The sequence below is a fragment of the Sminthopsis crassicaudata genome, chromosome 1, assembly GCF_048593235.1.
Source record: "Sminthopsis crassicaudata isolate SCR6 chromosome 1, ASM4859323v1, whole genome shotgun sequence".
NCBI classification, from domain to species: Eukaryota; Metazoa; Chordata; class Mammalia; order Dasyuromorphia; family Dasyuridae; genus Sminthopsis; species Sminthopsis crassicaudata.
The window spans coordinates 489696866-489711754 of record NC_133617.1 but is presented as its reverse complement, the minus strand read 5'-3'; the positions used below and the strand labels follow the sequence as shown (position 1 = coordinate 489711754).

The 14889-nt window shown below is 33.5% G+C and overlaps 1 protein-coding gene and 1 non-coding gene across 2 annotated transcripts in view; both read left to right on the top strand.

Annotated features, from left to right (window-relative positions):
* GABBR2 (gamma-aminobutyric acid type B receptor subunit 2) overlaps nt 1–14889 on the top strand; it is an 802190-nt gene that overhangs the window by 206356 nt on the left and 580945 nt on the right.
* On the top strand, nt 10667–10773 carry LOC141552431 (U6 spliceosomal RNA). The gene has a single exon (XR_012485211.1). It is a non-coding gene; the product is annotated as a U6 spliceosomal RNA (small nuclear RNA).

Here is a 14889-nt window from a genome sequence, read left to right as displayed (position 1 = left end):
ATGTTGCTATTGCTTTTCTTGCTGCTCAGGATAGAGAATCATACCAAATGGGAAATATGTGGGTAAGGAGCAACAATGAGAACAATCCAGGAAGATAGAGATTGCTTGTTAAAAAGCAATCTGCTGACTATGTCACTGATTCATTGTTGGTTAGAAGTTCTATCTAAGGGTGAATTCTCTCTCTCTAACAATTTAGAATATACCCTAAAAGCATGTCCAAACTGTATGATTGATCTAATCAAATTTTCCTCTTCTATATAATGAAGCAATTGGGCCACATGAGTCCACGTGAGTGTCCTGTTACTTCTAAAATTCATGACTCGATCTCCAGATCGAGTTGGCTTGGACATATTTGCAAACCCACTCCCAACCTCCACAACACACACACACACACACAACACACACACACACACACACATCGGAGGAAAATAGAGATGACTGGAAATGTCTCTATCATGTAGACACAACTTAAATGAATTTCAATTCAGTAGGAACCTCAGGTTTAAAAAACATCCATGAGCAACAGCTGACAACCTGTAATATTTTTACAACCCTCCTGAAAAGAACATCATTCCTGAAGAAAGCTATACCATGTCATATTTTAGTTTTGTGACATTGAATTTTTTAATGCCATACCTGCCCATTTACCCAGGAATACTGTCATGATTTATCATTCTCAAAACTAATTAGGAAGCATAATTTGTGTCTACAAATCTTCCCAAAACATTTTGTAAATTGTAAATTTTAACAGTGTAACCAAGAGATTTATACAGATCCTTCCAACATCTCCTAATAACACAATCTGGGGTCATCTAAGAATAAGGAATAACAAATAGCTAAGAAAGTAAGAAAGACAATTTTCTTATATTTCATGAAAAACTTTTTGGAACAGATCATCTGCTGCCTTCAGGCAGCAGAATGTAAAAACAACTTGATAAGGCTGAAGTAAATAACATCCTTGGGACAGAGCTAGAAATCTAACCATATTTTTTTCCCCATCAAAATGAACTGACTTATTCATTAAGTCATTCACAACGCATTAAGGTCTATAAGGTGCAAAACACCCTTTGAGACACTGGGGAAAAAAATAAAGATGAGAAATGTCCTAGCCTTTAATGGAGCTGATAATTTAACTATCTAAATCTGTACACACACACACACACACACACACACACACACACACACACACACACACACGGAGAGAGAGAGAATAAAGATTTTCCCCTTGTTCCTCTGTAGACACAATACTTTGTTTCTTCAGTTAATTTATCTTAATAAACTTTTAGGTAAGATTATTCTCACTAGCTCTCTTCCTTTCAGCTTACCCATCTTATTTGTTACCTCTTTTGCTTGGTTTTGGAGTTTAGCTTTACCCATTAATCCTTTTTTCTTTCTTCATATTATCTAGCATTGTAATTCTCCCTTTCTTTTTTTTTCCTTTTCAATTAATTAGTCATATGAAATTCTCTTTCCTTCACTATATCTGTTAGTCTTTAAATTTTCATTTTTTTAAAAAAAATAGTTCTTTCCTTATTCTCTTAACATCTTCTCTTTCATTTTGAATTTCACTTAAAATTTAATTCTTATTCTATGAATGATAACCATTCTACTTCTTTAGTTCTTTTTTTAGTCTTTGTATCCCTCATTGAATTAAAGCTTCTAAGGTAGCTATTTGGGATTCCCTCTTTTTAAATAATTTCTTTGGTGTTGCCTTTTGTGGATCCCTTTTTCTGTTGTGTTTGTTCTTAGAAATGATTATTCCTGCAAGTTACAGAGAGGACATTAGCCATCTATTATGAATTTCCCCTTGTCTCTTATTGTACAGGTCATTATCTTGTTATTTACATTACATATATCCTATGTACTTTGCCTTCCTCGTATTCATTTTGTCCCTATTTATCCTGAAATCTTTTCCTTGGTTCATGCCTTCCCACTCTCCCTAGTGTCAGTTACCCCCAGGAGTTCTGATCTCCTTTTCCTGAGGCAAGATGAGTAATTTCATTAATCAATTGGATAAAAACATAGATGGTTTCCTTATTAATTTTGTAGCTGATACAAAGCTAGGAAGGATGACTAAGACCATTGGATGATGGTTAGTTTCCAAGAAATATGATTGGTTGGGGCAATTAGATGGCACAGTGAATAGAACAGTGGCCCTGAAGTCAGGAGAGCCTGAGTTCAAATCCAGCTTCAGACATTTAACATTATATGTGTGACCCTGGGCAAGTCACTTAAGCCCAATTGCCTACAAAAAAGTCTGCAAATTATAATCCTTGTAAGGTCCCTATTGTAGAATATCTTTCTTCCCCCATGGAGCATGTATTTTTGTTTAGCACAGTGACTAGTATATGTAGTAAATGCTTTACAAATGCTGATATATAATGACAGACAATAACTAGAATGCAAAATGTATTATAATAAAAACATGGAAGATATATAGATATTATAATAAAAACATAGAATATATAGAGATATGCTAGGTAGCAAAATACATATGTTAGGAAGGAAGACCATTTCTACCTGGTGGAAATAGTGGATATTTTCATGGAAGAGATAGCATTTGAACTGGATCTTGAATGTTGGGGAGGATTTCAAAATATAAAGATGGAGACAGGAGTATATATGTTTTCAAGGATTCAAAGTACAATAAATTAAATCATGAAATTAGGGAATATGGTTTTGTTCAAGGCATGAAAAACTGGCTAAGCCTAGCATAAATGGAAGGAAATGCATGAGACAAGGTTGCAAAAATAGAAAGTTTCAAGGTTTTGGAGGGCCTTGAACACTAGACTAAGGAGTTTAGATCAGATCTGTACATAAGGAATATTGTTCTGCCAAAAGTGTAAAGGAATGATTATCAAGGAGAGATATAAGAAGGAGTATTGGTGTAATGGAAAATGTGCTTTATTTGAAATCTTATCTGCCCCTCACTCTAATCTTGTGAAACAGTAGTTATTATGATGTCTATTTTAGTTTATTTTATTTCTTTTTTTTGCCCTGAAGCTGGGGTTAAGTGACTTGCCCAGGGTCACACAGCCAGGAAGTGTTAAGTGTCTGAGACCAGATTTGAACTTGGGTCCTCCTGAATTCAAGGCTGGTGCTCTATCCACTGCACCACCTAGCCACCCCATAATGTCTATTTTAAAGGTGAGGAAACTAAGGTTCGTAAAAGTTAAGTGATATGACATACAAGTTAAGAGTCACACAATTAACAAACTTCTTGGGACAGAATTTGAATCCAAGTCATTCTAGATTCCAGGTCCAGCACTTAATCCACCCTGTCACGTTGGCTCTTAGCTTATTAAATGCCTTTCATAAAATGTGACATTTAGAACTGAATCTAATAGTCCTGATAGGCTCTACAACAGATCTATTCTCTCCTAGTCCTGCACATAATTTTGGTAGCAGTGCTATGCTGTTTACTCATTATATTTGTGCTCCACTAACATTCCAAACATGCTATTTTTTTCAGCTGTGTTTCCATCATCTTGAATTTGTGACATTGATTTTTTTTTCTAAAACTAAGTGTATGACTTTACATTTATCCATATTCATTTTTTCTTAGTTAGATTTTGCTCCACTGTCTAGCCTGTTGAGATCTTTCTTGGATCCTGACCATCATCCAATGTGTTAGCTATCCCTCCTAGCTTTGTGTCATCTGCAAATTTAATAAGGAAACCATCTATGTCTTTATCCAATTCATTAATTAAAATGTTAAACAGCACGAAACCAAGCAGAGCTCCCTGGGGTACTCAGCCACAGAACTCACACATCCATACAAAGAACCAGAAAATTTGACAATGAAGGATTCAGTTGTAAAGGGGGATTTGAGAGAAGAGTAAAGGAAATTTTAAAAGTAGAAAAGGAAAGATATGGGCCAAACAAGAAAGAAAAAAGCAGTGTTCCTGCTTTGACACTTACTATGACAAAAAATTTCCTTACCTTAATACCAAAGTGAAAATGAACCTCTCTGACCTGGCCTAGTTTGGTTTTAGAAAGCCTTCCAGTTGAGTCATTGTTGTACAGTTATGTTAGATTCTTCATGACCCCATTAGAGGTTTTCTTGATCAAAGTATTGGAGAGGTTGCTATTTTCTTTCTCCAGGTCATTTTACAAATGGGAAAACTGAGGCATACAAGATTAAGTGACTTGATGTCACAAAGCTAGTAAGTGTCTGAAGTAAGATTGGAACTCAGGAAGATGAGAGTCTTTCTGGCTCCAGGCCCTACACTCTATCCAGCTGCTCAGAGCAAGGTACTAGTGCTAATAACAATACACAGATAATTAAGACTTTGTTCCTTAACCTCGTGAAACTTATAGTTCAACAGGGGAATTACCTCACATACATTGATGAATTATAGTATTATAGGATAAAGGCATTAGAAAAGAGCAAAATAAAGCGAGGTCACAAAAGTCAGGCTAGGTTTCATGGAAAAAGTTAAATTTGAATTGGGTTATTAAAAGCAAGGTAGAAATTCTGCAGGCAAAAAAGCAGGGAGGGAGATGTTTTAAGTAGAGAATAGAATATTACCAAAGGAGATGGGGGTAGAGAGCAAGATCAGATGAGATAGGTAAAGGTTAAGTACAATTAGCAAGAGCATAGAATTGGTGAAAGAGAATAAATTAAAGCAATATATTAGTTTTAACTTATCAGCATTTTCTGGATCTAAATGTCTCTTTAATAGGACATATATCATTTGTGTTTGATTTTTATCTAATTCATAGTATTCCCCCTACTCTGCATAAGAAGTGTAGCTAGTTGACAATTAGCATGATAATTATTAGCTGTCTCATCTTTCCTGTCACTCTATATTTTCATTTTTTCCTTGATAAGGTTTATTTTTATTCCTTTTGCTGAAGGGTTTAGGATATTGTTAGGCTTTGTTTGTCCTTCTTGAATGAAAGGAAATGTAACCTTTCTTCTGTTTATTACATGACTATTCTTTTGATTATTTTGCTAACTCCTTATTTCTGATTCTCCACTCCTGGTTTCAATGTACTAAACAAGCTACATTCTTGTACTTTATTCTTGATAACTACATAAGTTTGAATGAATTTAGGTCTTTCTCCCCATTTACTGGAAACAAAAGCAATAGTTGGAAATTTAGTCACTTCTCTCCCCCCATTTTCTCTCTAATAGTAGTGGGATTTTTTTGATTGGGACTTATGATTTCATCAATGAAGGAAGATTCTTGGTGAAAAAACATCATCTACTATGAAGACTGGCAACTGCTCTGCATCTTAATGGTCTTAGAAAATTATCAGTGATAGATACTGAAAGGTTAACTCAATAGTTCAGAGTGAATGTACATTCATATATGCCAAGTGGGATGTAACTCAAAGTTGTTCTGACTCCCAGAGCAGCTCTCCAGAAGCAAAACCTTGCTGCTTCTCTTATTCTTTGTGATGATATTTTAATATTATGAATCATCCCCTTAATGCTCTCTTCTCTTTTTCTTGATTTCTTTTAATTTTTGACCTTTACATTATCTTAAATACTCTATTGGATCATGCTTTAATAAATTAGCAGCTTCTGTTTTAGTAGCCTATATTCAACATTTTTATTAGTGATTTAAAGGAAAATATATGTGATACACATTTCAGATTTGGAGCAGATATTTAACATGTTAGATAATGGAAGGGGAGCCCTAAGGGATACTGTTGGGCTGCAAAGAAGAGCTAAATTTAATAATCAATTATCTATTTTATTTTATTTTAAGATTTTAATAGAGAGTTGAAGATAGAGTTAAGAAGATTGGAGTTCAAATGAGTCCTCAGATGTTAGCTGTATAACTGGGAAAATTACTTAAACTCTCAGTCTCAGTTTCTTCAGCTATAAAATGAAGGTAACAATAGCACCTACTTTGCATGATTGTTGTGAGATATACAAATGAGATAATGATGATAATAAAATCTACAATTTATATGATGCTTTATGCAGTTGAAAGAGCTTTATATATGTTAACACATTTGATAACATGTATAAAATGATTTACAAGCCTTAAAATGCTATGTAAATAAATGTTATTATAAGATTTAAACAAACATATATTTTCCCCTTACCCTCTTATTCTTTAAAAATGTCCATGTTGCTCCAATGCTTAACTGGAATTAATTTTTTTGGTATGGACTTTTGACAATGAATTCCTTAAAATAGTACTAATTGCTCCAGTTTGTTCTTTTGCCTCATAAAAAAATAATCCAGTCTTTGGGATGGTTGTCTTTGGATCCAAGGTCCTTTTAGACCATGTTCTCCTTTTAGCCATTAGTTCTGATATGATGAGATCTTATCCCAACAGAACTTTTTCTTGGATATAATAATTTTCATTTCCTTTTTTACTGCTTGGTAGAACTTTATCTTTGAAATTTAGGAGTTTCACAAGAACTTTGGGCAATTTTTTTTCCCCACTCTAAGGAATTTTTTCTAGATGATGCTCAATCAGTTAATTCCCTTCATTTGTCTGGATCCTTTTCTGTTCCAAATCAAGTTTCTCAAATTATTTTCTGAATTTTATCTAGAGGTGGTTTTCCTCTCACTCCCCTTTTGAATGTCCATTATATCCAGGTTAAATCATATTGTTCTTTCCTGAGTTATTCTGACTGACTTACTTTGTTTCAATCCTGGGTATCCTCAAATTGTCATTTCACTCTCTCTTCCCTTCTTTATACTCAGCAGTTTGTACTTATCTTAAATACCTCCAGGGATGTTTTTAGGTCTTCAATACATATGTCATAGTCTCAGTTTCTTTCATTTCCTTTTTTTTTTTAATAGAGCATGTTTCTTTTATTTGTTCTTTTAAAATTTTTTTTGTTCCCCCCCCCCACTTAATGGTATTTTGTTTTTTCCAATTGCATGCAAAGATAGTTTTCAATATCCATTTTTTGTAAGATTTTGAATTCCAATTTTTTCTCTTTTTCTCCTTTACCTTATCCCTCCCCCAATAGCAAGCAATCTGATATAGGTTATACAAGTACAATCACATTAAACATATTTCCACATTAGTCATATTGCAAAAGAAAAATCAGAACAAAAGGGAAAAACACAAGAAAGAAAAAAAAACAAGAAAAAAGTGAAAATAATATGCTTTGATCTGCATTCAGACTCCATAGTTGTTTCTTTGGATGAGGATAGCATTTTCCATCACAAGTCTACTGGAATTATCTTGAGTCATTGTATTACTTAGAAGAGCTAAATCTATCAAAATTGATCACACAATATGAGCACATTTTTAAAAGACAATATTAATCATTCTATCTTCTTACTTGAAATTTTTCAAGTTCTTCTGTACTTAATCCCATAGTCATATTGCTTATTTGCTAATATTCCAGATTTCTTTTTATTGTGCCTAAACTACTTTTATTCAGATTGTTCATTATTTTACAACTCCATTTGAATTTTTCTTGTCATTATTAGTATTATTTTGTCATTATATCTGTTGAACTTTCTAAGATATCCATACTTAGAGTTGATGAATTGTTATTCAACAAATGAAAATCATTTCATTTTGTTATTATGTTATTACATAATTATGTAATCTAATTATATAATGTACAGACATATATAGTTTCTTGATACATTTTTGATTATTTGTTCTACTAAATCTGTTGTCTCATTGTAGAATAGGAGTAACTTTGAACTCTCAACCTCCATGCCAGTAGATTACCAGTTCTTTCATCATCATCATCTTTCCAAAATGTCTTTTCTTGTATTTTCAGGATCAGTATTCATTCATTGATCTTGCCCATTCTTTGATACCTAGTTATTCCACTCTGACACTGTTACTACAGAAGCAATATGGAGTTCCCCAAGGCTTTTTTTTTTTGTTTCCATGGTAACCATAGCCAAAGAATTTATTTCTTAATGCTTTTTGTGTAGTTATGTTGATTTTTGGACAGCAGATCCCAATTTACTTTAGGAACTATCCTTAATACTTTATAGAATTAGGCAATATAAGAACATGTGAAAGAATATGACTTCAGTACGTCAGAGATCTTGGATTTTTTGTATATGTGTATATAGGCAGCTAGGGAGTACATTGGATAGTGTATCTAGCCTGGGATTAGGAAGACTCATCTTGAGTTCAAATCTGGCCCCAGACACTAGCTTTGTGACCAGAGGCAGATCATTTAACTCTGTTTGCTTCGATTTACCAAAATGAACTAGAGAAGGAAATAGCAAACCATTCCAATATCTTTTCCAAGAAAACCCCAAATGGGGTCACAAAGAGTTAGACATGACTGAAAATAACTGAACAACACCAAATGTGTGCATGTGTGTGTATATACATCTTCCAGATCCCAACTTGTTTACAACATAGTCAGGAATTTTTAAGACTTCTAATGGCCAAAAACTTCATGATACTTTGGTCACTCTGAGGATGGGCCACTTGTTACACTAGAGTGGTCCTTGGATGACAGGCAACCAGTTCATCTACTAGACCCAGTCTTTTCAGTCGAATAGGAAATGAAAGACGTTATGGTCTATTGGAAAGCACATCAAAAACTCAACATTATCTTAGACTACAATGAGGAATCAGATTAAGAAGTAGGAGAACAAATGGTCAAAAATGCCACAGAAAACTATATAAGTATTTATTTGTATAAAAATAAGGAAGGAAATTTGTACAATCAGATGCCATTATTCTAGAAATCAGTGATTATTAAAACTATCTAAAAGAGAATAAAAAATAGTCCAGTAAAATAGATTTCTCTAATCATGATTCAGATCCAAGTGTATGCAGTAGATTAGTGTTTATGAAAGCCAAGGTCATAAAAATCTAGGGAATTATTCAGGAAAATCATTAGAATAATTGGATAGCAGTTTGACTGTAAATGGGAGTAGATGTCACCTCACTCCATTCAGCACAATAGATATCAAGGAGAGCAATTATCTAACTATAAAAGGCACATCATTAAAAAAAAAATAACGATAATGAAGTATTGTATCTTTTGCTACTGTGTAAAGGGGAAATTTTCTGAACCATTGACGACTTAAAAGATGTTATAAGAGACATAGTCGATGAATTTGATTGTTTGAAAATAAGTTTTTCTACAACAAAGATCAATATATTTGAAGTAAGAAAAAAAGACAGACTTGGGGGGGGAAATCTTTGCAAAAATAATATATCTCCAACCTTAAAGAAATAACTCAACTGAGTAAGTATAGGAGCTGTCTTCTAGTCTATAAGTGAAGATCTGGACAGAGAATTCTCAACTATAATTAACAATAACCAAATAAAAATTCAAATTATTAAATTATAGGAATTCAAATTAAGTGAACTTCAAAAGAATATTTTATGTTCATCAAATTTAGCAAAGATTAGAAAATCAACACTAGCATAACTACTGAAACACAAATAGTCTTAACAAATGGGGAGCTCTTATAGGTTCATAAATTTAGAAGTCAAAGTCATCTTTGAGGTCACCATCATTTTAAGTTTAAATTTTTTGACCCAGTTATCCTGCTTCTAGAACATATCCTAAGACAGTTTTTGAGAAGCATTTTTAAAAATCTACACCAAGATACTGCTAAAAGCAACATTTATAATAACAAAATACTTGCTATAAGTTTTATGTACCTTAACATGTACACTATTTAACTTCCCTCAGCTTCAATTTCCTCAACAGTAAAATGAGAAAGGGGCAAGGGAGGTGAGTGGAGTAGATAGCCACTGAGTTCCCTTCCAGCTCTAAATTTTATTATACATTATGGTCCTATTTCCATAAAGAGAAGAGTAACAATAAAAAAAAAACACTACATATATAGAGAAAAAGTTCAGAAGGGGTTGCTCAAACAGGATATGTTGTTGCCTATCATGCTTCCTATCTTAAACTTAACCATCTGAATTTAACAATTAAAAATTTAACAATCTGGGGAAAATTTGTCCCTAAATTTGTTTTGTTTTATTTTCATTTTTTACCATTTGTCTAATTCAATATTTATGCATGTTGATAGAAGTGGAAATAAATTTCATTTTGGAAAAGAAAGCAAAACAAAAAAAGAAATAAATTAGGCTGAAAACACTGGTTTATATTTACAATAAGTTTTATTCCAGAATTCTTTTTATTTTTAACTTGTTCAGTTGGAAATTTTAAAATGCTATAAAATGCTAGCTATTATTATTAATTATGCAAAAACAAACAACAAAATAACTATATCTGCCCATATATGACATATTCCATATCTATAGGCCAATAATCTTATATCAAGAGGAGATATATGTGTTTCATCCCCTGGTCTCTAGAACTAAATATTCATTGAAATTAACCTGACTTCTGTCATCTTTTGGTGATGTTTTCATTTACACTGCTGAAGTCACTATATAGATGTCTTCAGATTCTGCTTTCTTTGCTCCTCATCATTTCAAATGTCTTTTAATTTTCTCTGAATTACTCATGTTAACTGTTTCTTACAGCACAATAATATTCCATTACATTTATATATGCTTTGATTTATTATCCTCTAATAGATACTTGTTTTTTTGCCACTTTATATTATATATTGTACTTTCTCAATCATTTGCCTTCTTGAGATCATAGACAGTATTTGAAGAGCAGACTTGAGCTTTACTTGCTAGGTAGGATATCCATATGCCAACTTGTAACTGAACTTGACCCTATTCAGTTCCAGCTGGCAAAGACATTTTACTCGAAAATGAAATAATGGGTGCTTGCTTCGGCAGCACATATACTAAAATTGGAACAATACAGAGAAGATTAGCATGGCCCCTGCACAAGGATGACACGCAAATTCGTGAAGCGTTCCATATTTTTGAGAATTAGAGATCATTATTGATCACAACATAGAAGATTTTGATTACATCAAACTAAAAAGTTTCTGTACAAACAATACTAATGCAAACAAGATTAGAAGGGAAGTAACAAATTGGGAAAATATTTTTAAAAGTAAAGGTTCTGACAAAGGTCTCATTTCCAAAATATATAGTGAACTGACCCTGATTTATAGGAAACCGAACCATTCTCCAATTGATAAATGGTCAAGGGATATGAACAGACAATTCTCAGATGATGAAATTGAAACTATTTCCACTCATATGAAAGAGTGTTCCAAATCACTACTGATCAGAGAAATGCAAATTAAGACAACTCTGAGATACCAGTACACACCTGTCAGATTGGGTAAGATGACAGGAACAAATAATGATGAATGTTGGAGGGGATGTGGGAAAACTGGGACACTGATACATTGTTGGTGGAGTTGTGAAAGAATCCAGCCATTCTGGAGAGCAATTTGGAACTATGCCCAAAAAGTTGTCAAACTGTGCATATCCTTTGACCCAGCAGTGCTACTACTGGGCCTATATCCCAAAGAAATACTAAAGAGCGGAAAGGGACCTGTATGTGCCAAAATGTTTGTGGCAGCTCTTTTTGTTGTAGCTAGAAACTGGAAGTTGAATGGATGTCCATCAATTGGAGAATGGTTGGGTAAATTGTGGTATATGAAGGTTATGGAATATTATTGCTCTGTAAGAAATGACCAGCAGTATGAATACAGAGAGGCTTGGAGAGACTTAAATCAACTGTTGCTGAGTGAAATGAGCAGAACCCGAAGATCACTATACACTTCAACAACAATACTGAATGAGGATGTATTCTGATGGAAGTGGAAATCTTCAACATAAAGAAGATCCAACTCACTTCCAGTTGATCAATGATGGACAGAAATAACTACACCCAGAGAAGGAACACTGGGAAGCGAATGTAAATTGTTAGCACTACTGTCTATCTACCCAGGTTACTTATACCTTGGGAAGCTAATAATTAATGTGCAACAAGAAAATGGTATTTACACACATATATTGTATCTAGGTTATATTGTAACACATGTAAAATGTATGGGATTACCTGCCATCGGGGGGAGGGAGTGGAGGGAGGGAGGGGATAATTTGGAAAAATGAATTAAAAAAATGAAATAATGGAAAGCAATTTGAATATAGTGATCATGACAACAATAATGCCAAATTAAAGAAGAGGAATAAGAAAAAACTGGCAGAAAAATAGACTTCATATATTTAGTTCTGTAAACCCTGAAAATGAGAGTTTTGAAAAGTACTATTAAAAGCAGACTTTCATAGTGCATAAATTAATGTCAGAAATGAAACTCCAAAGGCAAACATGAAGATCAGAGAGGATGACCAATTATGAAGCTGGGGGGACTTTAGAAAATAGATTTACAATGATGTTACAATGTTACAAAATAAATATGTGTATGATATTGTACAATATTATGCATGTATCTTAAGTAGTTCTGAATTTCTAAACTTTTTCTACATTTTCTGCTGACTTTCATGTGTCACTTATGGGTTTCACAGAACCCCCCCCCCCAAATTCCCTTTCTTATGCCAACCAACATACTGAAATTGCAATGAAGAAAGTCACAATATTGAAGAAATAATTGTCCCTCTGGAACAGGAAGAAATACTGAGAGAAATGATGGTGATTTTTTAAAAGACATCAATAAAAATGTATTGCAAAAAAAATAAATAAAAAAGACCTCCATTTCTTCTTCTCTAATAAAAAGGCATTGAATTAGATAAGATCTAAGGTCTCTTCCATGAACTATTGACTAAATGAACATTTTATTAAGCAAACACTATGTGCAAAACACGCTTTGCTTAGTACTGGAGATACCAACACAGAAGCACAACAATTCTTACTCTCAAAATACTCACATTCTAATTGGGAGATAACTTATATCTGGAGTTTTTAGCTACAAGTCAGACAGAAAAGCCCTCATGGTTCTTAGGTTTAGCAGCAGAGCTAGTGGGAATATATCTGCCTTAATGTTATTTTTTTTTCTGACTCTATGACCCAGGACTGGTGCTTTTTCTTTTAATATCATGCTTCCCCTTTTAGAAAGAACCTTAATCCCTTCTCTCTCTAGTCTAACCCTCTTTTTTGACAAGAGGTACTGAATCTCGACTTTGTATCTTATAATAAAGTAAAAAAATAATATCAACATGGATTTATCAATGGGATATTCCTTATTTTAAAATCAGGTTTGATTATGTTCATCATACTTTTTCTGAAAGCAAGAATGTATATACTGTATTTAAAATTTTGGAAATCAATGATAAATATACAGCCGATACTTGAGTTCATGGGATCAAATGAACTCACCAAAAGAGAGAATAGGGATCAAAGCAGATCTGGGTACAGCCAGATTACAGTTAGCAAAGAGATTAAGGAATAATGGTTAAAAAGGGCGGGAAAATATACAACAAGAGAGATTAATATCATGGGAAACAAGCAGTGGTCCTCAAACTTTTAAAATAGGGGTCCAGTTCACTGTCCCTCAGACTGTTGGAGGGCCAGATTATAGTAAAAACAAAAACTCACACTCTGTCTCTGCCCCTCAGCCCATTTGCCATAACCTAGGCCGCATAAACGTCCTCAGCGCGTGCATCTGGCCCATGGGCCGTAGTTTGAGAACCTCTGAAGTAAGGGATAGTATTCAGCAAGAGCCAGAGACATTCAGTAGTATCAAAAGTTACTGAGAGGTCCAAGATGAAGGTGAGAAAAAACCATCAGGTTGAGCACTTTAATCATTAATAATCTTGGAGAGAGCAGTTTTAGTTTTGAAGTATATTCAGGAACCAGAGTGCAAGGGGATGAGAAAAGGTGGTGAGAAAGTAGAGGCAAAGAGATAGCATGATAGAATGAAAGAATACATATTCAAAGGAAGGTTTTTTCTTTTTTTTTTAAGAAAAAGAATGCTACATTATTTGTAGACAATGGGGGGAAAGGCAGTCAAGATGCACTTATTAAACACTTCTATGTGCTAGGCAATAGACTGGGAGAAATTAAAATAAAACAACAGATATTGCAAAAGAAGAAATGTAAGAAGATATCCCATTCTGTCCTTTTATGGAGGAGATTCGCAAATATTGTACAATGGACATATTTTAATATTTTTTTAATAAACTGATCAGTTTTACTGGGTTTCTTTTGCTCTTTTCTTTCTTTTGTCTTTAAAAATTACTTTGTTATATGAAGTAACCCTCTGGGACAGAGAAGAATACTAAGGGAAACGATAGTGATTTTTAAAAAGACATCAATAAGAATGTATTGTAAAAAATAAAAATAAAAAATTGCTCACTGTCCTGTACAGAGTTCAATAAATATTTAATTGCCTATATATGCAAGACACTTGCCAGCTGCTAAGCATAAAAGAAATAGAAATACTTTAGTCCTTGGCCTCTAGGAATAGTTACTTTTAACTATATTAGATCCATTTCAGCTAAATCCTCTTTACTTCTTGCTGAATGCCTCCCTGCCTCAAATCTTTCTGTACTCTAGTCTGTCAGTACTACATACTATTGTCAAAGTCATTTTTCCCAAACACATATATGACCATGTGACTTCCCTACTTAACTCCAATGTCTTTCTATAGTCTCTAGTATAAATAATAAACTCTGTTTACTTTTAAAAGCTACAACCTGGCCCCCATTATTCCCAGACAAACTGGCCTTCTCTCTATACCTCACATACAACTCTCCATATCTTTGTTTCTTTTCTCTTGTTATCCCTCGTGCATGGAATTCCTTTTCCCCCTTACTTTTGCCTCACAGAATCCTCTCTTCCTTTAAGATATTCTTCAAGCATCATATTCTATATGAAGTCTTTCCAGATCTCCCAACTGCTAGTGTCCTTTCTCTCAAACTACTTTGTACTTTAACTACTTTGTATATATTTGTATTGACTATGAATTTTATGTTTATCTTTTAAATATTCATATATATATATATGTGAATATATATATATATATTTATTTATTTATCATCTTCACCCCAGTAGAAGGTAAATGCTCATTTCCAGTAGGGACTGCTTCATTCTTTGTACTTGTATCCTCTTTCCTATCACAATACT